The sequence below is a fragment of the Uloborus diversus genome, chromosome 1 (genome assembly GCF_026930045.1).
Source record: "Uloborus diversus isolate 005 chromosome 1, Udiv.v.3.1, whole genome shotgun sequence".
Taxonomy (NCBI): domain Eukaryota; kingdom Metazoa; phylum Arthropoda; class Arachnida; order Araneae; family Uloboridae; genus Uloborus; species Uloborus diversus.
Window position 1 is genome coordinate 22,274,770 of NC_072731.1, and position 24,603 is coordinate 22,299,372.

The 24,603-nt window shown below is 33.6% G+C and overlaps 1 long non-coding RNA gene across 1 annotated transcript; it reads left to right on the forward strand.

The window, feature by feature from the left end:
- The first annotated feature begins 946 nt into the window (after positions 1-946).
- On the forward strand, positions 947-22,583 carry LOC129234484 (uncharacterized). Its single transcript, XR_008581544.1, has 3 exons — positions 947-1,055; positions 13,963-14,150; positions 22,535-22,583. It is a non-coding gene; the product is annotated as an uncharacterized LOC129234484 (long non-coding RNA).
- Positions 22,584-24,603: the final 2,020 nt, after the last annotated feature.

The following is a 24,603-nucleotide window of genomic DNA, read 5'->3' on the forward strand; positions in this document are numbered from 1 at the left end:
TTAAACAGTCAAAAACATTAGCGTCTGTGGTGAAATTTAAGGCAAACATAGTAACCTAAAAAAACGGATTTTCTTCAAACAACTATTTTGGAAAAAGCTCTTGATAAAGAAATTGTATAGAAAAGGTCCCTTTTAAATAATTATTTTAAAAAATCAACATTGGGGCCTATGGAAGAAGGTAGAAAAACATTGAAAAAATTGTGCAGATACTGAATATGAACCTAATTTTTAGGTTCAAGAAATAGGAAAAATGTTATAAATACGAATCAAGATACCATCTCTCGTATATGTTCAAAAAGAAAAAAGCCATATACGGACTATAATCACCTGTGAAAAACTAAAACTAGAATTAGTACAAAGATATATACCATAATTGACTCAAAGCTATTCTGGCAGCATTTGTAACGGTGCGTTTGGATCTGCGTAGCCTTTGCAATACTGCCGGGTTAGCTTAGTCCCTTCAAATCCTTATTCGCAGTTGCATTTTTTTACAACTACAATTCTAATTCTACAATACTAATTTTCTTAAAAACGATTAAATTTTGATCATTATTTCAGCTGTAGGATAACATCAATGTAACAGATGGTAAATAAAAAAAATAAATATTGTTTTCATTGTCTTATTTGTTAATAGATCTTTTAAAAATAATTTTTAGTTCTATCTGCACAAATAGAATCGTTCAGTTTTCATGTAATCACATTTGACACATACAACGAAATGTCTGATCGTCTGCGTCATATCGTGATTCACCTGTGCAATTATTAATGTTGTCTTGAATCTATCTTTGCCTTCATATGTAGCATTTAATTCCAAGGTCTAGACAACTTGATACTGCTTAAACATTCTGTGTTTGATCACTGTCATAGAATCTTCCACTTGATTCATAAATAATTTATCTTCACAGTGTTATCACCTGTTTTGTTAATTTCTTGCATTTTTGGCATCTATCTTTAGAATGTGATTCAAGCGCAGTCCTTCTGTGAATAAGAGTCAAGGGTACTTTTGCTCTTTTAATTCTATGCTTTGATGTCACATGGGAAAGACTCGGAACAAGGTTCGTTTTCTGTAAATTATTAGTATCTGGTCGATGTTTTACCCTGCTAGTGCAAGGTTGTGTAGATTAAGACATGTTGTTCATTACGTTATTCGAAAAACTTGTATTCCCTTTTGTCGTCTGTCCTGGTATGGGCTTTTCTCTATCATCGAATGAATTAAAAACATTCGGTCTGGGAGATCATTACTGCAAAAAGAGAATGACAGTTAGTTTTAAAACCGTTTATAAGATTTTCAATAGTTTTTAAGAGCGTTTGTGTAAACATCCCTTTTAGTGCTGGTCGTTGCGTGATTTTTTTTTTTGCGTTTATCACCATTCTTTGCATAAATTTACGTTTTTTGCCTGAATAAAATTAGCGAAAGCTTCTGCACCGTAAACTCAGCATAAAATGCTTTAGATTTTACCCTACACACAGAAATAAATGAATAAAAATAATAAGTACGAATGCATATGGAAGGGAATGAGAAGGAAAATTCCCTTGGCAATAAAGGCAGAACACTCGAGCTTGTAACTTCATATACTACGGTTTTTGATGACGATGCAGTCGCGAAACATAAGCTCTGCACAAAGTCAAAGAAAAAATTATTGCTGCCAGAACTGAATTACCGCAGAGAAAATACAACAACAATAACAAGACTGAGGACAAAGCATTTTAAGGGCATGTAGATCCTGCCCGACGGTTTCAGGACATATGAGAAACGCAGGCACTTTCCAGGCATTCCACTGGACTCCAAACACCTTTTTACGTAGTTGTCCTATCAATGTTTATGCCCTCTTCAATATAAGCAGTGACTGTAACATGGACACTTAACTCAGATAGAGCAATTGAATATACAAGGGCTGTGATTCATGCGTTCGGCAATATTTAATTTTTCTTGTTTTTTAACTGACCTTGGACTTTGCCATACACGACAACAACAAGTACGAAAACTTGAAATTTATCTGACGTATTTTCTGATTCGGTTATTAATAGAGGGAAAAGGGGCACATGTGAACGATTTTTTTTTTCTTCATTTTTTAATTTCCCAGAAAATATTTTTGAGTTCTCACAGAAAAATGTCCCCATGATTGAATGGTCTTTTCGAAGCAACAGTAGAATTGTTGTGTTTATTTTATTTCTTTATTTATGTGTCAAAATTATTCATTTTTACTTCCTTTTTTACAAAAAAGGAAGTATTGTATTCGCAAAAAAATTTTCACTCAAAAATCAGCCTTAATTTTAAATTTTTCTCATCTCCGAATGAATGTTGAGTTTTTTTTTTTTTTTTTTGACCCGATCACGCGTGGATATATACCTAGGAACCTAACGACACCCGAAATATCCATTTTGACGACCCCCGAGTTAATTACAACGAATTTTCTCGTGACGTCCGTATGTACGTATGTATGTGCGTATGTGTGTACGTGTGTAGGTGCGTATGTATCTCGCATAACTCAAAAACGGTATGTCCTAGAAAGTTGAAATTTGGTACGAAGACTCCTAGTGGGGCCGAGTTGTGCACCTTCCCTTTTGGTTGCATTCGGATGTTCCTAAGGGGGTCTTTCGCCCCTTTTTGGGTGAAAATCATTGTTAATTTCGATGTAAACTCAAGTGGTGTTATAGTTTGTCGGACATTTGGCGATATATCACCAGTCTTTTGGTCGCCAAATTTTGTCGCCGACGTGGTGAAAAATTTGTCGATTTTTTTTAAAAATCTGGTTTCAATTTGGCCACTGTTGGTGATATTTGAGAGTAAACAATTGAATCACATTAAAATTGCCAATAAAGGGGAAATGACATTAAATTGGAGTAAAAGGAAGTCATGTGAGCTCGTTTAATTTTATTGTCAGTCGGATAGGTAAGTGTCTTTTAATTCGATTCTATCTTAAGCAAAATATATTTTTTAATAGAATTGAATAATGTTTTGTGTATTGGCCTAAAATAATTAAATTCCACTAGAGAGAGAGAGAGAGAGAAGGCATCATCACCCTTACTAGTTTTAAGTACGGAAATAACTAAGCTAGGGGGAGCATGACTGGTCAAACCAACGTGTTCCAATTTATATATTATATCATAATTGAAAATTTAAGGAAATATCACATCTATAAAAGTCAAAAAAGTTTTATATTTCGATCGCCGTTAAAAACAGTAGTTTCCATTAAGTAGAAAAGCAACATTTGTATCCAAGATTTGAAAAAGCCCTTAAGCATGCTTATTAACTAGTCATTAACCCTACCTTACTATCTATTCGCAACTCCACAGCTTGAATACGCTACCTTGCGGTGATTTACAAAATTGCAAAAGGTAAAGCATTGCGTTCCACATGTTCCATTTTAGTCAAAACAAGCAGTTTGTTACGTGTATTTCTTTTATTTGCGTAATTCATCATTTGGAATCGTCATTCGCAACAGCGTAACATCAAAAATATCTGCTAAAAGTGTGGTTCACATAGTAACTGTGAGTTCACATTTTATTTATCTTGTTCTGAGTGAATTTGAATAAATATTAGTTTTCCATTTCGATGAAAAAAAGCGGACTTTAACATTGGCTGAACACTAGGGCCATGCTGAAAAATTACTATTTTTCCTTAACTTAATTCCACATAATTGATTTAAATAACTTTGTTACTACAGCATCTAACTGAAATGGACAGTATGCAAATTAATATTCTTGAAAATATTTATCGCGGAACGTATTGAAAAATCCAGAAAAAGCGTTAAGAATTTAAACTATAAAAAATTAAAGCTTGGAATTTTTATGGCTAAAATAGTGCGCCAAATTTATTACTTTGTTGCTCTGCAAAAGCTGTCATTATCGGTGGAAGTGTATTGCCTAAAAATCTGTTTGGGGGTTATGGTTCTAAAAAAAATATTTTCAAAAGAATGAAGAGCAAGAAAAAATATCATACATACGAACAAAAACTTCTGTCATTTACTACGCTTAGAAGCATTTTATACGTTACGGTGTGCATTTGTTTTACCTTTTTTATCCGCCATTAGATAGTGACTGCAGCGTATGCTATAGTTTGTTGGAGTTGCGAATTCATTTAGTGGAATAAAATTCATTCTGAAGTATTGTTTCTTAAATATTTTAGTTTTTCATTATGTTTTATTCTTCGGGAACCATAAGATATAACGACCATAGAGTATGTAAATTTGCTCTGAAGAAAATGGAGGAAAAATAGTATAATAAATGTTTGTAATCGATAATATGTGTGTATATGTTACGGCCAAAGCCCGAAGTTCGGCCAGTTCGCGAACTGGCCAAGAGGTTTGGCCAAAGCCCGAAATACTTGCAATTAATATTGCATTTTCTACTTTGGCTGGCCATTTCGCGAAGTGGCCAGGAATCCTTGGCCAAAGCCCGAAATGATTACGGTAGATTTTAGGTTGACAGGTAGATGACATATCTCTCACTTCCAAAGGTACGGCGGGGCGTGCAAGTGATAGAAACTAGGAAGGAGGTTGGTCCAGGGCCGCCGAGAGCCAAATCGAGCCCCTTATCATTATCGTCACCTGCCCCTCCCCCCTCTCCTCACAATACCAGGAAAATTTATACTACTTTGATTCCGAGTTGGGCCCCTAGTTTTGGATTAGGCTGACATGATGGCATCTCGTCGGGCTCGGAGGATGCTACCACGTCCCTGAGAAGATCCTGCCAATGGTTATTAAAAACTTCGATCGCGTTTTACTTGCCGTTAGTTCTTCGACGGAGCTATGAGTGTGTATTTCTCGCATTTGCATTTCTAAATGTGAATACTTTCAGTTGAAATCATATTCGATAGCTAATAAGGGGTCATTCAAGTATTGTCTAAGCAACTTTTGGTCATTTTGCACCCCTTCCCCCCTCCCACCTTGTGAGAAAAAATAAACATACGCTATACTCCCTTCCCTTTTTGCTTACATGAGATTTTATGACATTTTGTACGTCACAGGATGCTCTTTCCCCACGTTTTTTGTTGTTGCACTGTAACTGCTTCGTTATTTAATGCTTACCTTAAAATTTTTGTGGCCCCTCACCTCTTGTCAGAGAAAATAAGTAGCCCTCGGGATCCTCTCTTTCTGCTTACATAATACTTGACCGACCCAGCTAAAATTAAACATAAGGCCGTGTTTCTCAACCTTTCAGTGTTTGCGACACAAATTTTAAATAGTATAACTAGCTGCGTGCCCGGCGTTGCACGGGCTACTTAAAAAATGAAAGAGATATCCAATTCATGTTTTTGTATTACTCTGACATCAGTTTCCAAAGTACTAAGGAGTAAATAAATACGCGTAATGCAATGTTTGCAAAACACCTGTAGAGCATATTTTTGGCAAAAATCTCTTTAACGTTAATCATATTTATCAATGATAAAAATAATGAGTATTTTCAATTAGCACAAAAGATGAAAATATATGCATTATCAACTATAATCTGTTCTCACGTTAAAATGAATTACATCTGATAGACTATACCTGAAATATTTATGTACATTTACAATCAGCTTTTTACATAAAATGACACACACTTTTTGGTTGATTACGTGAAACTAAAGCACCGAGACGAAATAAATACCAATAAGCATTAATTTAATACCAAGTCATCTGATTCCAATCTAGCTTTAGTTAAAATCCTTAAACACAATCTTTTTTGTTCAACTCTGTTTCACTTAAAGAAATCCAAACATTCTTAATTTAACATGTTCTTTTCACGATACAAACTGTATTTCAAATATATAAACAAGAAGGAAAAAGAGAGTTTTTACAATTTGAAAACTTACCCATGTGACGGGAAAAAGATCTACTAAATAAACATAATTAGTCGTACATCCTAAATGTACCAAAATATGAGGCCGGTGAATGATAAACGTACACTACAATCAATAAACATAGCTAAAGAAACAACTTTCATATGCTGAAAAAAGTTAAGAACGTGGAATGTTAAAAATAAAAATATATAAAAAACAGACGATAAAATAAAGGCTATTTCCGAATAGAGCAACCAGTTTTAAACTAATTTAAAATGAAATTCTAGATGGAAACGTTGTTTTAAGATTTGGACAGCAGCCAAAAAATCTCTTTTAAAACAATTAAAAGAATTTTACTTGCTCAACCATATGCAAAATGGCAACAGGAAAGAAATAAAAATTCCTGAATATCGTTATGTTAATTAACGTTTTAATTAATATATCCGTTATAGACCAAGAGCTGACCCCCCAAAACACGATTTATCTCTTTTATGGCTTGTGGCCGGTTAAAATAATAAAAAATGCAATGAAAAAACTTTGGCTCTAATCCCCCCCACTAATTTTGGGTCACACGGCTGTGTGGGTGGATGAAAGGTCAAAAAAAAGAAAAATATTAAAGTGATGAGTTAAATGGCTAAAAATTATATAATAACATTAAATTAATTCGAAAAAACACGTAGCAAATTTCTCCCCCAGCTATGTTGGGGCGAACGTGGTGCCCCCCACTGGTAAAGTATCGATTATCAAACTAAAAAAAAATGATCACTTTCGTGGGGGGGAATTTTACAGGGTATTAGTTTCATTATTTTGATTGCCAAAAAAAAATTCCCCCCCCAGTAACTATGGGTCAATTTGTCAAAAAAAATTTTTTTGTTCCTCTTTATTTGGTCCAAGTCGAGTATTATTCGAACTTACGCATGACTGTTTAAGTTGCAAAAAAAAACCCCCAAAGTTTGAAGGTTTATTCGTTAAAAAAAACTCGTAGCAATTCCCCCCCCCCACCTATGGAGGGGGTTGCTACGCGATGCGCGGTTTTACAACGTGGTCCCCCCCCGGGGGTGAATCATCAATTGATTAAATAAAAAATGATCACTTTCGTGGAGGAAATTTTACAGAGTATACACTTAATTGTTTTAATTGCTAAAAAAAAATCTCCCCTCCCCAGCAGTTATGAGTCTACTAGCTGCATTGCCCGGCGTTGCACGGTCTACATCAAAAATGTACGTGTATTCGGCGTTCCAAACATTTTATACAATTATATAAATTTTCCCGTTTTCATTACATTTCTTATAGACCAAGAGCAGAGCCCCCAAAACAAGATTTATCTCTTTTATTGCGGGTGGCCGGTTAAAATAATAAAAAAATTTAATTAAAAAACTTTGGCTCTAATCCCCACCACTAATTTTGGGTCACACGGCTGCGTGGGTGGATGAAAGGTCAAAAAAAGAAAAATATTAAAGTGATGAGTTAAATGGCTAAAAATTATATAATAACATTAAATTAATTAGAAAAAACACGTAGCAAATTTCTCCCCCAGCTATGTTGGGGCGAACGTGGTGCCCCCCAGGGGTAAAGTATCGATTATTAAACTAAAAAAAATGATCACTTTCGTGGGGGGGAATCTTACAGGGTATTAGTTTCATTATTTTGATTGCCAACCCCCCCCCCCCAGTAACTATGGGTCAATTTGTCAAAAATAATTTTTTCGTTCCTCTTTATTTGGTCCAAGTCGAGTATTATTCAAACTTACGCATGACTGTTTAAGTTGCAAAAAAACCCAAAGTTTGAACGTCTATTCGTTAAAAAGAACTCGTAGCAATTTCCCCCCTACACACACGCCTATGGAGGGAGTTGCTACGCGGTGCGCAGTTTTACAACGTGGTGCTTCCCCCCCAGGGGTGAATTATCGATTGATTAAATTAAAAATAAATGATCAGTTTCGTGGAGGGAATTTTACAGAGCATACATTTAATTGTTTTAATTGCAAAAAAAAAAAAAAAAATCTCTCCCCCTCCCCCTCCAGAACTATGGATCAATTTGTCAAAAAAAAAAAATTTTTTTCTTTTTTTTTTTTTTTGTTTCTCTTTATTTGGTCCGAGTCGAGTACCATTTGAACTTTAGCCTGACCGCTTAAATTGCAAAAGACAAAGCTTGGATGTTTATTCGTTAAAAAAACTCGTAGCAAATTCCCCCCCCCCCCATCTATTTGTGGGGGAGGGTTGCTACGCGGTGCGCGGTTTTATAATGTGGTGCCCCCCAGAGGTGAACTATCGATTGATTAAATAAAAAACAAATAACTGTCGTGAGGGAATTTCAGAGTATACATTTAATTGTTTTAATTGCAAAAAAAATCTCCCCCTACCCCAGTAATTATGAGTTTATTTCACAAACAAAAGTGATTTTATGTTAAAATTGCAATAACGATTTTTTTTTACTTGTAAATTTTAATGCGTTAATCCGATCCGTTAAATGAATTTTTAAAATAATAATTTGATAATCCATATACATTTATTTACCTTCAACATATTGGTTGCGATAGTGTCTATCTAGTTTGATAAAAATGTTCCTACAATCTCGATGATCTGCTTCTGTTAAGAACTCGGAAAAATCTAAATCACGGAATCTCAGTTTTCAGTGTTTTCGAATCTTTGAAACTTTTATTCCTTCAAATAAAGTTTCTGTCAAAACATTCAATCTTTTATCTAATGACTGGCTACACTTAAAATTACCCTTTAAAACACTCATGATATAAAAACATCAAAATATATTTTTGAGAAAAGGATTTTTTTACGTTTTCAGTTTAAGGATGCGGTACAGCGTGCTCCGAAAAGAAAAACCAACAGCTATAACGACTTCACTGTGTTGGCTACATTTGATCACTGACGAAACTGCCCTCGAAATAGCAAGAAATCATCACAGGCGTATACTTTCCCCTTCCTTCTTTTCATGCTGAGCACACAATGGTAGAAGCAGATGTACGGACGCTGAATTGCTTCTTTTCATTTTGAAAAATATTTCAAAATTTCTAATTCAAATTAATTTTTTTTTTTTTTTTTGGGGGGGGGGGGTCCTGCTACAATCAAATGTAAACTCTGAGAAAATCCCCTCTCTCTACGAAAGTAATCTTTTTTTTTATTTAATCAATCGATAATTCACTCCTGAGGAGGGCGACAAGTTCGCCCCAACATAGCTGGGGGGGGGGGATTTTTTTTTTTTTTTTTTTTTACCGAATAAATAATTGCAATTTTTTTTACAATTTAAGAAGTCATGGGAAAGTTCGAATAGTTCTCGACTCGGACCAAATAAAGAGATTTTTTTTTTTTTGACAAATTGACCCATAGTTACTGGGGGGGGGGAGATTTTTTGGCAATCAAAATAATGAAACAAATACCCTGTAAAGTTCCCCATCCCCAACTCTACGAAAGTGATCAAATTTTTTAATTTTAACAATCGATATTCCCTTCTGGGGGGGGGCTCCCACATTCGCCCCAGCATAGCTGGAGGGGGGTTGCTACGTGGTTTTTTTATTAATTTAATGTTATTATATAATTTTTAGCCATTTCACTTATTATGTTAATATTTTTCTTTTATTTTGACCTTTCATCCACCCACGCAGCGTGTGACCCAAAAATAGTGGGTGGGGGGGGGGGGATTAGAGCCAAAATTTTTAATTACATTTTTTTAGTTATTTTAACCGCCACCCGCCATAAAACAGATAAACCGTGTTTTGGGGGGCTCAGCTCTTGGTCTACAGGGACGACGGGTTCGAACTGAAAAATTCATTTTGTGTTGAATTGAGGAAGGCTATAATAACATTGCGCTTTGACTAATAGGAGTGGAGCAGGAATAAGAAATGTAATGAAAACGGGAAAATTTATATAATTGTATAAAATGTTTGGAACGTCGAATACACGTACATTTTTTAGGTAGACCGTGCAACGCCGAGCACTGCAGCTTGTAGACTCATAATTGCTGGGGAGGGGAGATTTGTTTTTGCAATTAAAACAATTAAATGTATACTCTGTAAAATTCCCTCCACGAAAGTGATCATTTTTTATTTAAGCAATCGATAATTCACCCCCCGGGGGGGGGGCACCACGTTGTAAAACCGCGCACCGCGTAGCAACCCCTCCGTAGGTGTGGGGGGGGGGATTGCTACGAGTTTTTTTTAAGGAATAAACGTTCAAACTTTGGGGTTTTTTTTGCAACTTAAACAGTCATGCGTAAGTTCGAATAATACTCGACTTGGACCAAATAAAGAGGAACAAAAAAAAATTTTTTTGACAAATTGACCCATAGTTACTGGGGGGGAATTTTTTTTGGCAATCAAAATAATGAAACTAATGCCCTGTAAAATTCCCCCCCACGAAAGTGATCATTTTTTTTTTAGTTTGATAATCGATACTTTACCAGTGGGGGGCACCACGTTCGCCCCAACATAGCTGGGGGAGAAATTTGCTACGTGTTTTTTCTTATTAATTTAATGTTATTATATAATTTTTAGCCATTTAACTCATCACTTTAATATTTTTCTTTTTTTTTGACCTTTCATCCACCCACACAGCCGTGTGACCCAAAATTAGTGGGGGGGATTAGAGCCAAAGTTTTTTCATTGCATTTTTTATTATTTTAACCGGCCACAAGCCATAAAAGAGATAAATCGCGTTTTGGGGGGTCAGCTCTTGGTCTATTAATTAAAGTCGCACAATTACGAAATTGGTCCTATTGTTTTCTTTGGAAAATTTCGAATTGATCGGTATCTCGTTTGACTCCCGATTCGCAGCGGTTCTCGAGAAGATAGATCTTCAGACAGACAGACAGACAGACGCGAACAGATTTTAATATTATAGTGGAAGTGGATGGAAGTGGATTCGCAGCGGTTCTCGAGAAGATAGATCTTCAGACAGACAGACGCGAACAGATTTTAATATTATAGTGGAAGTGGATAGTGGATGGATTTTCATTCCGAAACCAAACCTAATGACAAGTAAGGAATTTGTTGTGTGCTCCCCTCCTTAGAATTCTATTTGAAATCAATTTTATTTTAGATCCCTCTACCACCCTTTCTCCCAATAAGGGTAGATGTCTGATCATTAGTTTTTTTTACTCTAGAAACTTCAAAAAATCTTTGCAAAACCATATCTCAGAGAAAATCTCCAAGTCAAAATCAATCATAACTAAAACAAAATAGCCATAAAATAGTGATAAGAATCCAAATATTCGGGTAATTGTCGGCAGCACAAGTTTTGTAAGTGACATATTGCATGAATAATATAGACTTGTTTCCATTTAGAAATTAAATAAATATCCATGTCTGATTTTTTTTTCTTGAAATATATACTTTGTTGGAAACAAAAAGTTTGAGATATGGAAAGTTACATTTTTTTTTCTGCTTTCAATTGTGTAGAATTGACAATTTAAAAACGAGATAGTGAAGAGGAGAAATTTAGCCTGTTTTGCGCCCAGTCCGTGCAATTAGTCTGTACCCACGGGCTATTCACACCGTTGCGTTGGTGCGATAAGCCATTTCGAAAATTATGAGAGTACTTTTAATTATTACAGACAATATCCGCATGACGACTCCCATGCTAAGAGTTTAAAGGAAGTTACTTGAATAAATGAAAATCTACCCCACCATATCTCTTTGATGCAAAATAATTATTTTCTTATATTAAAATGCATACACTTTTTAAGAGAACCTAAAAAAAATAATAATATATATCTGCAATTTAAAATATTTCACTAAATGAAAAGTAATTAAATTACATAAACAGTTGCTTTGAAATGTAAAATAATGAAAAAATTCCGTAGTTTTTTTCTCCAAACTCGCCAAATAACAACGCAACTGTAACCCTGTCGATTAGCGAGCGAACCAAACTCGCATGGATTAATGATACCTTTCGTACGAAAACGTTTAAACGATAATCCCGCTCTTCCACGTTCCTCGCAGGAAAAAAGAAGGTAACTAAAAACACGTTGTATCTAGAATAAAAGGAAAATCTTGCTTCTTCATCCCCCTTAGGAAAAAAGAATTTAGCTCAAATACGCAACACAATTTCTGTAAATGATCATTCCGCATTCTCTAGAAGAAAAAGTTTTAAATTAAAATTCGCATTGCAAGTACAGCAAGACGAAAAGAAATTCAGTTAAAATACGCACAATCAGATTAACATAAAATAAATGCAGTAAAACGTAAGTAAAAACGTTTGAAAAAAAAAAGGGGAAGAATTAAAATAAATACTATGACAGTAAGAACAACCTTTCCTTAATGTAAAAAGAAAAAAATAAGAAAAATATGCTAAGTTTTCCAGATTGCATTCCCTTCCGAAATATTGATTCATAAAAATACGAATTGTTTTACAAAGGGAAAAAAACAATACTAAGTGTAAATTAAAATGAACATAATGACATTTATGTATAAAATATTAATAAGGACATGTAGGGCAATTTCGACAAAACGTGGCATTAAAGTAATGTCTTTAAATAATATTAACAAGAAAGCTATTTTTTCTTTATGTTTGTCTTATTGAACCCTTAGTATTGAGGCTTTGCAAAATACTTTAAAATCTTTTGAAACAATATTTCTTGGTACAATATGATCTAGAATCTTTAAAATTAGGTCTATGGAGCATAAAAAGACTGTCGATCGTCCTTAATTCAATAGAGGCAGTGAGAAGCAAACGGACGTATGTGACAAAATTAAAAATTTGGAGATAACGCATACAAATGGTAGGTGAGCCCCTCCTTTGTCTTGGGGCAAGAGATAGTAATAGTAGCCCTGGTAGATACTGCTGTACAGCATGATTTAGAAAAAAAATAAATGAAAGCCTACCTAGGACGTTATCTTTATAGTCGTTTTGCTCAAAACTTGAAAATGTCCACTTACATCCCTTGCTTCTCACTGCCTCAATTTACCTTTGCATTCGCACACTTAACACAACTCATTTATTTAAGATGTAATTCGTTCATATGAAGGGCGCAAATCCAATCTTCTTTACGCAATCACGTTGTTACATCATTTACTGTCACTGAATAATATCTATTATGGCTTTAATATAGAAACAGAATGACACGAGATCATATTTTTATGTGTTATAAGTTCATTTTTAACACAGAGGTATCCCTTATATTTGAACTCGTTTGTGAAACAAATGAACTTCAAGAAAAAAAAAAAACTGTGCACAAAAGTACTTATTTAAAAATGCTACATTTTTAACAGTGAAGCACAATCTGGTCTTGGTTTATCTCTTCGTACTTTGGCCGATCGTCCATAGCCACTTCGCGAATTGGCCGGCCAAAGCCCGAAATGAAGAAAATTTCGGGCTTTGGCCGGTACGTTTTTGATAATGTTGGCCAGTTCGAGAATTAGCCAGCCAATTCGCGAACTGGCCGATTTCGGGCTTTGGCCGTAACATATACAATTAATTTTGAAGTTACGGAACTCCTACGTGTTATAGACCTTAAAGGGTTGGTTCTAAAAGCGTTATCTTTTTGTGCTAAAAGATTTTCTATCTAGGCCGTATTACTTATCACTTTTAATAAAAATATGGGATTAAGTTATATGTCGTAATGCTATGCAAGTACCGAAACCTCATACTTGTATGTGCCCTTATTTGGAATTAATTATATAGTTGCTTCGTCTGCTGTCTAATTCTGAATGCACTTGTATTAAAATTCTAATTGCCACTCGGGACTTCTGTCTAAAGGATCTATCGAGCTCTTTGGAGAAACGTTGATACTCTATCTTTAGCGAGGAGCAACCAATCATGCAAATGAGTGATTTAAGAGGAAGAGATTCGTTCTGAGGACAGATTTACTAAGCGGAGATCACTCCAAGTAATCACGATCGAATTGATTACTGCTTAACGATGTTCTCCCGCTTCATGAGAAACTTTGTTGAAATGTAATCCCGGTAAGGACTTTTGATCTTCCCCACACCTATTCGATCAATTGAAATGGCATAAATATGAGTGGTGTGAAAACCAGGGCTGCGATGTGGAAGTCGAACAATCGGAGTCTGACAGATTTTAGAGCAAACAACTCGGAGTCGGGAGTCGAAGGTTTAAAATTTCAAGAGTCGGAGTCGGAGATTTTTCCTCAAAGTTCGGAACTCTGCCAGTGCTTGATGAGTAGTAATTGGAGCCGCACTGCAAAAAATAATTGTTGTTTTTATAGTAATATACTGTTTTTTCTTACAGTTTAATACTGCTCTGCTAAAAAACAGAGAAAAACTGTAAAAATGTTTTAGATTGCGCAAAACGATGCGCAAAAGGTGTTTCCTTTCATACTTGAAGATAAACTAATGAATTCAAGGTATCGACAGCCATTTTTGTTGATATTTCGGCTGTGATGAGGCAGGACTGCTCATTTGTAATCCAAGTTACAGGTAAGTGCTAGTTATATTATTCATTCCATTTTCCTCAAAATGTAGTTTTCTTTATCATCGAGAATGTATGTAAAATAACTGTTTATTTTGAAATCGTAATTCGTATCCCAATATTCGTTGATGTTGACTTTGCAATTTCTTTTGGGTTGTTAAGTTGTAGCGATTGCTTTATAGCAAAAATCTGAGAAGTTGTTGTGATTCTGAATATTTCACTGCAAGTATGATAGTTTTTAAACATTTTCTGAAACTCAAATTTGATTTAAAAAGAAATCAATTCCTTCCTTGATCGTATTTAAAGTTATTAGAACATTAGACTTTGTTTACGATTATATTTTGTGTTATATAGGATCTAAGTACTTAAAATTCTTATGTTTTCTAGTAAATTTTTATCGTATCGTGATTGACTTCTTTCTTCTGTTTTTTTTTCTTTCTTACATTCTGTTTTAAATTCTTTAACAGTTTGCATTTAACCATTTTATTGATAAACTTTACGTTATAGCGTCAGTAACTTTTATAACCTGTACATAATTCGATGAATAAAATGTAAATAAATAAAATAACAACGTGGCCGAGAGACATGCAAACAGTATCAAGTTTACTGATTTTTTTTTTCTTTTTTGGAAGAATTTGCCACTCTGGAAATACAATGCTCTGATGTCTGAACGACTCAAAATTCTCTGAAATCTGGTGGCCAGCTTTCATACTTATCGATCAAAACTAAAATAATAATAATTAAAAAAATCATCAATGATGCACTCAAAAAAAAAAAAACTAATAAAAATTAAGCATCTTTAGATACAAACACGAAACCCTTGTGTTTTAAAAGTTTTACATTTGCGTCGGCAGGAAATTAAAAATTTTTACAGGAAAAATGCACTAGTACCATTGAAACTTGTGAACATAAAAATAATTTTAGAAACTATATCCAAAAACACTCGATGGGCGGTCTCTATGACCTCCCTAAAATTGCCATATTGGAAAACTTTTATCTCACGATTCGGCAAATTTGCGGACATAATTGTAATGCTGTAATTTTTGAATTCTCGAATGTCCAAATTTCATTACATATCAAGGGCGCCCATATGCAACATTTTAAGGGGGGGGGGGGCTCAAAAGTTTCCCCCATGGTTTAGCAAAATATTTTTCCCATGGAAACCGATTTCAGTACAGATTAGAGATATTAAAAGTTGACATTTTTGATAACTTATTCATTAATGGCTGGAAAAGAAATTTTTATACATTTTTGCAAAGAAAAAAGCACTAAAAGCAAAGAAATTCTCATTTCTAAATAGGGGGCTTGAGCGACCCCTTGCCCCCCTATATGGGCGCCCTTGTTACATATTGTACTTAATTGTGCATACTTAATGTGCGTACGCACCAGTATTTTATTAATCGGCAAATATGTAAGTTCCGTTCGACAAATTGAGATTATACGCCTTCCCAACATATTTAATTAAGTTCAGGCCGTGTCTGGCTAAATTCTTAAAATTTTCAGCTTTTCATTTCTGATCTGGCAGTGTTGCGTTCTCGTCTAAATTACTGCTTTTTAATTTAAAGTAGAATATTTACATTATTATGCATTGTTTGTGATATTTTATTCGCCTTGAAGGACATGCTCATTTAGAAAAGTAGATGAATCGAGAACTACAGTAGAATTTGAAACTCTTGTAACCTTGAACTCGTCAGTTTCCTTACATTTTAACTTTTGGAACCCTTTGAGTCTTAAAGTTTTTCATCAACGTGTTTATGATGATGGAAAAAACTATATCATAAATACTGAAAAGTGTGATTCTGTACTTCACTGTCTTTCACTGCATATAAAAAGTAAAAATATGTCAGATTGTTATTCGTGTAAAATGAAAAAAATCGGAGAATTTTGTTTAAACCTGTAACGGAGATTCAAGCCAAAGTCGGGTAAGATCTTTTGCATTTAAATGCGATGGGTTCCTTAGCAGTTGAGTTCTTTAGGGGGGGGGGGGGGGGGATTATTTTCACAATAATAGACGATGTTCAAGAAAGTTTTCGTGTTATTTCTTAAAGAAGAAAAGTGAGGTTTTCGAATACTTTGCCAGGTTTTAAAAGAGAACAGAGATATTTGCGGGAAAGATCCGATAACGGAAATGAATTTCTGAACCCCCGAGTTAGGAATTTACCTTAGCGGCCAAAGCATAAGAATCGAAAAAACTAACAAATCCTCCAGTTAACAAAGTAGCGTCATAGAACACCATAACTCAACATTAATGAATGGAATTAGGACACTTTTAAATGAAACGGCAGTGGTCCGTAAGTAGTGGAAGCAGCTATGTGCTTCCACTACTTACGGACTAGAGCGGTTTTAAAAAGAAAAATCAAAACCTTTTTTGAGCTATTTCGGGGAAGAAAGCCATCTATTAAAAACTCACTTGTTTTTTTGGCTGTCTTTCTTATATCGGACTTCTAAAACAGAAAATAAACAAATTGGATATGAGAGCTAAACAGGGAGTCATGGTAGGATATGCGTTTCATACGAAAGGTTATAGAATTTGGGATTCCGAAAATCGCGAAGTGACAGAAACGCTGAATGTTCTATTCGATGAAAATAAATTCTAGGCGGGGGGGGGGGGGGACAGGAGCGGGAAACAAAGAAATACAGTTTTATTTCACTACTGAGTAAATCTGAAGTAGAAGAAGGATATCCTGAAAATCATAAAATAGCATGTTGAGAATTAAATTGGTTAAAGAAACACCAAGGCAAAGTAGAGAATGCAGTGATATGTATTATTCTATTGACAAGACAGTTCTAAAGTCCGAATCGCGAAGCCGAGGTTTATTATTTTGAAAATAACATTGAATGTGACCCAAAATAGTTCGATTTCACTTGTGATGATAATTCACGAAAAGTATCAGATTGTGATGAAGATAGGGGAGATAGTTCAAGTAAGCTAGAAGCTAACATTTCAGAAGATGTAATTCCTTCGACTTTGAAACAAAGTTTGAGAACGCCAGAAAGTGAAGATTGGCAAAACACAGCAGAACAGATAAGCAGAACGAAATAATGCGTTTCAAGGCCAGACTGGTTATTTTAGGTAACCACCAGGTATGGGGGGGGGGATACTTTTCGCAAGTGTTCTCTCCAGCAATTTCCTTTTTTTTTTTTGATTGATGCTTTCTTATCAATTTTTGTGTATAAGCTACATTGGGTCCATTTCCAAACTAATGTTTTTTGCAATTCGTATCTATATGCGGATTTAAAAGAGGAGATTTGTGAGACAAGCTGAAGGGTTTGTCGATCCCTGAAATCTAAATTTTGTCTGTAAATTGAATAAATTATTGTCATTCTGATACAGATTACGCCTCGAATCACGACGACCGGATTTCAATGGCGGAGGGAGAGAGGGGGGGGGGGGTCTAGTGTTTTTGAATAGGTTCAAATAATATGGTGTAGGGTAGGTGGGGGTAAAGCCCCGCGTGGGGTAAAAATCCGCACCGACATTTTAACTTGATCACCTTGGAGTAAGAAATTTACCTCTAGGTGCTGGGTTTGTCCTATGGAAACCTATTGATCAATAAAGTTTTGTCCTGACTAGGCACTCCAGAGACGAAAAAGGGGGATAAGTCTGTTTTTTACTACTTCGATCAAACTTTTCTAATACATTATTTGAACATTGTAAAATGTAGAATTTGAAAAGAAAAATCAATGAATTACACGTTAATACTGGTACATTAAAGCTTCACTTTCGCGTGAAAACAGTTATTCTACTGGCTGCTTAAAAGCAACATGGCGCGTTTTTCAGAAAGTGACAAAATGGGGAAAATCCCGCATCTCAAAAAGGTCAAGGATTCTCTCCACTCGGCTGAAAATTGTCTCTTTTTTGAAATATTATTAATATTTTTGTTTAGCATGTGTTTTGTACAACTTATTCAACTTAAAAATTTAATTGTTTTGTGGACATTTACTCATGAAGTTTTAATTTGGATAAGATTTGTTAGGGAAAATCTTATATTCATTTCAATTAAAATGTGCTTTCATTATGTAATAATTTTCTCCCTCTTTTTTTTTTTTGAACATTCACGTTTTAATTTTTTGTTCTAGTACCTTCAGAAGAAAAACAATTCAGAACCATGATAAATGTCGAGTTTAATGAAGCACGTAACTTAATTGCAGGCATCTCTTCGTTCTGTATGGTAGACATTAAAGTTAGGTTCAAAAATATCGATTGAAGACATCTCTGAAAAATGGAACGAAAGCTTGGGACTTCAAAGAAGAAAGTTTTTCCTATCATTTCGAGTTAAACTGAAGAGAATAACTCGAAGCTTATCCCTGCACAATGTGGCCCAGAAAACTTTAATATGACAAGAAGTGGGAGGGTATGTAGAGGGTTTTTTTTTTACATAAAGCATCTAGAAGCCTGCAAACGTACTAAGACACAGGAAGAGTCATTGAAAATGAAGACGTTATTAATTAATTGTCTTAATCTCAGCAGGACATGGTAACATCAACGACGCAATAACATTTTCAGAAAACTCAACTTAGTGTACCATTTACTTAAGGCACTGGGTACTACATATTCGAATAAATTATAGCCTCATTCAATTAAACTAATTTTTATAATGCGGCTGTCATTTTTCCCGGGTAATTAATCCTCCTTTTGTGGAGAAGAAAATATTATTTTTGTGACAGAGTTTTAAAAAAAAAAAAAAATTAAACTTTTAAAGCGTGAGATATTTAAGTTCGGTACTACTGAATAACAGTCAACCGATGGTTCAAGGAGGTTTCTCAAGTGTTTTTACCAAGCAGTCACCCTTTTTAATCACATTCATCTTGAGTGTGGTAAAGATCCGCATTGCGGGGATTTACCCCATTTTGTGGGGCAAAACCTCGCAATTTTGATTTCCCGCTAAATTGTAATTTTCTCAATTATTACTAATCAGATGTAGCTATAATTTGGAAGGATTATAGGTAACAACCCACGCAATGACTCTAATTTGAAAAAATGGGAAAATATTCCCTTTATTGATCATGGTGGTATAAATACTGAAAATCGCGGGGCTTTACCCTCACCTACCCTACATTAAAAAAAAATGCGTAGCACTGTCAACAATGGAAGCGGAGTATATTTCAATTAGTGAACAATCTAAGGAAGTTATATGGATCAAAAGAATTTTAAATGAATTGGCCACGAAAAGAGTTCAGAATTTTAAATTGATTAATAATACTCTGTATTGTGACATTCTAGTTGCGATCGGTTTTTCTAGATTTGCAATAGAAAATTGCAGAACTAAGCAGATTGATGTGGGGTACCATTCCCTAAGGAATCCGATTGATGAAAATGAATTTGGAATAAAATCTGTTGAAACTAAAAATAATTTAGCTGATTGTTTCACAAAACCTTTTTTTAGGGAAAATTTACGAAGAGCTTGAATTGCAATGACTTTAGAATTGCAATGACGTATTTTTTTAGAGGTTTTTTTTTTTTAATGTTTCAATTATTCCATTATGCTTAAGTTATAATTTGCGCACACAAACGGATAGCCTGTAATATATTTTTTATTCATGTTTTAAAGTATTTCTTTTTTTCCGTGTGCTGGCGTGCCAAGAAGGGGGGAATTTGCTAGCGAATATTTTGTTCCTTTCCCTCCAGCGCACGGAGGAAATAAAATTGTAGTTGATTTCATTTTCAATTTGTGCCCGGTGATATGGTTGCGGTTAGGTATTTCGAAAAAATTTAAACTACAAATTTCATTCTACCCGCCTGAAGTTTTCATTTAAATTTATTCACTAATGCAATATTATTTTTTTGAGTTTAGTAGTATGCAAATGTAAAGAACTTCCTTAACTTGTGACCAGAACTGAATGGAATAATGGTTTGTTTTATTTTATAAAGATGGCAGTTCGCGGTTGTGTTACGCTTAGAATTTCAAAGACCCTAGTCTGAACGATGTTGCGATGATTCACTTAGTAGCATGAATGCCGGCAACGGAAGTTCATAAGTATCTCTTTTCATTTATATTTTTGTGCTTACGGATGTAATTTGTAATCACAAATGCTTTTGAGTTTTAGAGCGTTCTTTTCGTCTGAAGCCTATACTACGGTCTGCGTTCCATATTGGGCCCCTGAAGCTGATTTTTGCGGTCCTTTGTCAGGTTCTATGTTACAATCAAGAACTATGGATTGGAACAAGATAAACTAAATTTTATTTTGTTTTGATTGAAATGTGATCGGTCATACTATTCATTTAAGTCTGAGTTTTTTAAATTTGTAGTTCAATATTAGTTTTTACGGGTAGTTGAATATTATCACTTCAAGAATTACCGGAATATAGAAATTTATGTTGCTAGAGCGAAATTAGACGTGCATTTCTTTATTTATTTTTTTATTTTCTAATTTTTCAGTAAATTTTGGAACACTGATTCTTTGTTTTTACATGTTATTAAAATCGAAGTAACCAAAACAGAATGTTAAGTACTTTATTATTTATTGTACGTATTTTTGTAAAAATTACAGGAACAAAATTTAAAGCCAACTTCATAATGATAGCAACAATAAAGATTAAAGTTTAAAGTAAGATATATTACAGCGTATGAAACTTTCTTCGCATATTCAGACTTGTGTGACACTTATCAAATAAAATTATTGATTAATTTTACTGTAATGTGAATAAAAAGCAGTTATTTTGCAAATGTGAGTATGTTTAAATCTACAGTTAAAAAGTGGTGCGGTCTTCTGGCAAAGCATTTTCCAGAAGGGTAGCATTGTTAACAACAAGGACGGCGGGCCAAATGTGGACTTACAATTTCTTAATGATTGGAACTGGCACTACCAGATTTACTCTATTTTTTGATATGTTTGACAATTTATTCTTTTGTTAAAAACTTTCAACTTTTCTGACCGATTTTCATTTTTTACTAAATTGACTTGAACTAAGCCATCTTTATTTTGGGAATATAGAATTGTTTCTTCCAGATTTCAGGTAAATTCTGAGTAAATCCTCTCAAAGGAAGTGCCACTTAAAAAAAGTCGCTGCTGGTTTAAATGGGGACATCGATAGCTGTTCAAACTGGGGAGGGGGGGGGAGAGGGCGTCCCCATTTTTAAAGACACAGAATATAAATGAAACATCTTATATTTGCTTAAATATTAAGACATAAGATAGAATGTTCTTGCGGTATTTTTTTATTTCAACTCAAATGACTCTTTTATGTGATTCCTTAGTACTTAAGAAAAAAGCTCCAAAAAATTAAATTTTAACAATATAACACATTTGTGGAATAAAATATATGAAAAAAATATTTTGAAAAATTATAAGTAAAATATTTCATATTAAGTACAGACGTAGTTCTAAGTAATTACTTTACGTCACACTTTGTTTTATATTCAGATTTCTAACGATGGAGGGCTGTCAAAGAAAAAGAAGAAGCTGGTATCAGTTGAACATAGTTCGAGCTGTTAAACAAGTGTTGGAAAGGAATATGGGTTACCAAAGAAAAAAAGAAATAAAGAAAGATAAACCATCTATATTCGACCTTCAGTACTACTATAGCAACTCGGGGGAGGGGGGGGGGGTACTAAAACAGGCTAGATAGAGTATCCATTGTTTTAAATGAATACCCCAATATTTCCCAATTGGTTGTCCTAAACATCGACCTTGCTCCATTTTCTAAAAAATATTTCTCTACATCATTCTTATTATTGTTTTGAAGTAAACATATTGTAATCCGATAATCTGAAGCCTATTATAAGAAGAAACTAGATTCAAGGTTTATCATTTTTAAAACATTTTTATTTTTTTCTTTAGGCCAAGATGTTAGCTTTCCCAATTTGGACAACTTGGAATTCCTGACTTATAGAAGGAGTTATTCTCCCAATCACTTCAGTTATCAGATCGAAAAAAATAAGCATTATTCTTAATAAGCAGCCTCATATGTATTACGAAATCCTTCAAAAATACCGAAAATTACAAGGATTTTTTTAAATTGTACTTAAGAAACCAGTATAAGTGCATTTCTTTACATGAAAGATAAAATGTAAGATATTATTTTCTTTATTTTTTTCTTTTTTGAGTTCTTATGTAAAGTATCCAGATTAGCTCTACTTTAATTAGATATTAATAACCACCGTTACAAATGCGTAGTTTGCAAATTGCTGCCAAACAGTTTTTTTCTTCTTAAAACAACATATTTAGCGCTTAACTGGTTCCTGAAATAAACGGTTCAATTACAATTCAGGTATATGTTAAGCGGTTTCAAAATAAAAGCAACTCTCAAGGAAACCTTAATTTAAGATCATTCAGTCATAATTTTAATCATTTTAGGGCTTATTTTTATACCTACGTAATTTGATTTTTCCCTGTATGTTTCTTGGTGTAAACAAGTTTTATGAGATTCTAACAATTTTTATTTTGACAGATGCTTTCATAATATAAGGCCTAATGATGGCACCAAAGTCGGCAAAGATGTCACAAAAAAGAATCAAGTTCGTGATGTAAAAATGTTGATCTTGAAAACATTTGCATTCGATTTTAAATGAAGTTCTGTAATTTCACTGTAAAAATTACTAATCTATATTTATAGGTAATGTATACGAAATAAAATAATTTGGCAATTTTTAATGGTGTGAATGTTTCGTTTTTTCTCATGTGAAAACAGTATAACAGAATATAAAGTTAAACTTTATATAAACCTGACAGATTTTACTATACCGAGTGAAAATTTGTTTCTGTTTAGTAGCTCTAGAATTCTGAACTGTCACATGTTTATTGTTTTCATCTATGTAAACTTTAAAAGGTTAATAATATCAAGTATTATTTAATCTATAATAATATTCAGTTTGCAATAAAAACCATTCTGTGCAGTCTGAATGCTGAATACTGCACATATGGTGTGAAATAACGTTAGTTTGTTTGTAGTATTTCTCAAATAAAGTAGGTACAAGTGCAACTTGTAACATTAAAAAAAGAAGAAAATCATGAAAATAATCTGTTTTAACAGAAAAGGAAAATAAATGCACAGAAATGCATGCATAAAGTTAAACTTAAAGGTATAATGGATTGCATGATGAAAAACATTTCTCACGTTATGCTGCTCATTTTAGCATTACAATAATGCTGAAAGTGAAAAAAGTACTTTCAGTGAAGATACGATGTAGTGTTTTCAGTTATATATATAAAAAAAATTTCTCATTTTTACTTCCTTCATGGATCAAAAAGTTTTGTTTTATGAAAAGGCTATAATTGTTCGTAAAATAAAGCTTCAGACCATATCTTGCAATTTCCTTCTATTTGTAAATTTTTAAGTTGGCAACAGAGCTAAGAGTTTTTTTATAGAAATGAAAAAGCACCATTTTTCCACCTTTAACAGGTGTTTATAAAATATAAAGGCGGACATTGATTTATTTTGTGTACAATGAAATTAATATCAATAAAACATATATTTAGCAGCAGTTAATTATTTTTATGTAAAATGCTTTTATATTTCTTTACTTGTTGCTTTTCATAGCCTAAAACATTATTTTTGTTGTTGAAAAACTTTAGAAAAGGAACAGATTTTGTATGTAGGCTAATTTCTACAACGTACATACAGAATCAATTGCTTTACTTTTCTACATTGTTCTTTAGCTGTAAAAGCAGTGATTTCGGCATGAAAAGAGCCAACGATAGGGGAGGAAACTCTTTTGCATAAAAAATTATAACTATTTAATTTATGGTTTACTGCTGTTAATTTTACTGTACAAATCATTTATAAAACCGTATACTACTGCTTTTACGGAGCAGTGCAGCTGATTTCGCAGCATATTACTGCTTACTTTACAGTTTGTTACTGTTAGTTTTGCAGGGCAATTTCATTAAAACGCAGTATATTACTGTTAAATTTACATATTATCTCTGTTCAATTTACAGGCCAATTCATTCCTAAAACAGTATATTACTGCTAATTTTACAGTTTGATACTGTAAATTTTACAGGGCAGTTTCATTAAAAAACAGTATATTACTGCTAATTTTACAGTAAGTCATTGTAAATTTCACAGGGCATTTCTATTAAAAGACAGTATGTTACTGCTAATTTTACAGTTTATCGCTGTAAATTTCACAGTAAAAGTCTGTTATAAAACGGTATATTACTGCAAATTTTACACTTTAGAACTGTAAATTTTACAGATTTTCTTTGGAATGTGAGCTGCCAGTATTATACTGTAAAAACAACAGTTTATTTTTTGCAGTGTACAATAGATGAAAAAAATGCAAAATTTGCAGTTACTGCCTTTGCCTGCCCATGGTAGTATTAAGTTAAGTATACTTTTCTAATAATAGAAAAGAAATAGGTGTATGAAATCATGTACGTAAGCTTCTTAAACACTGCACAAAAATATTGTGCTAATCAAAGTTTTTGTGTAAAATTTACAGAATCTTCTTTTCTTAAAAAATAACAATTATATTAGAAGTGGTTTAATCCAGCAGAAACGTTTTTGCTGATTCT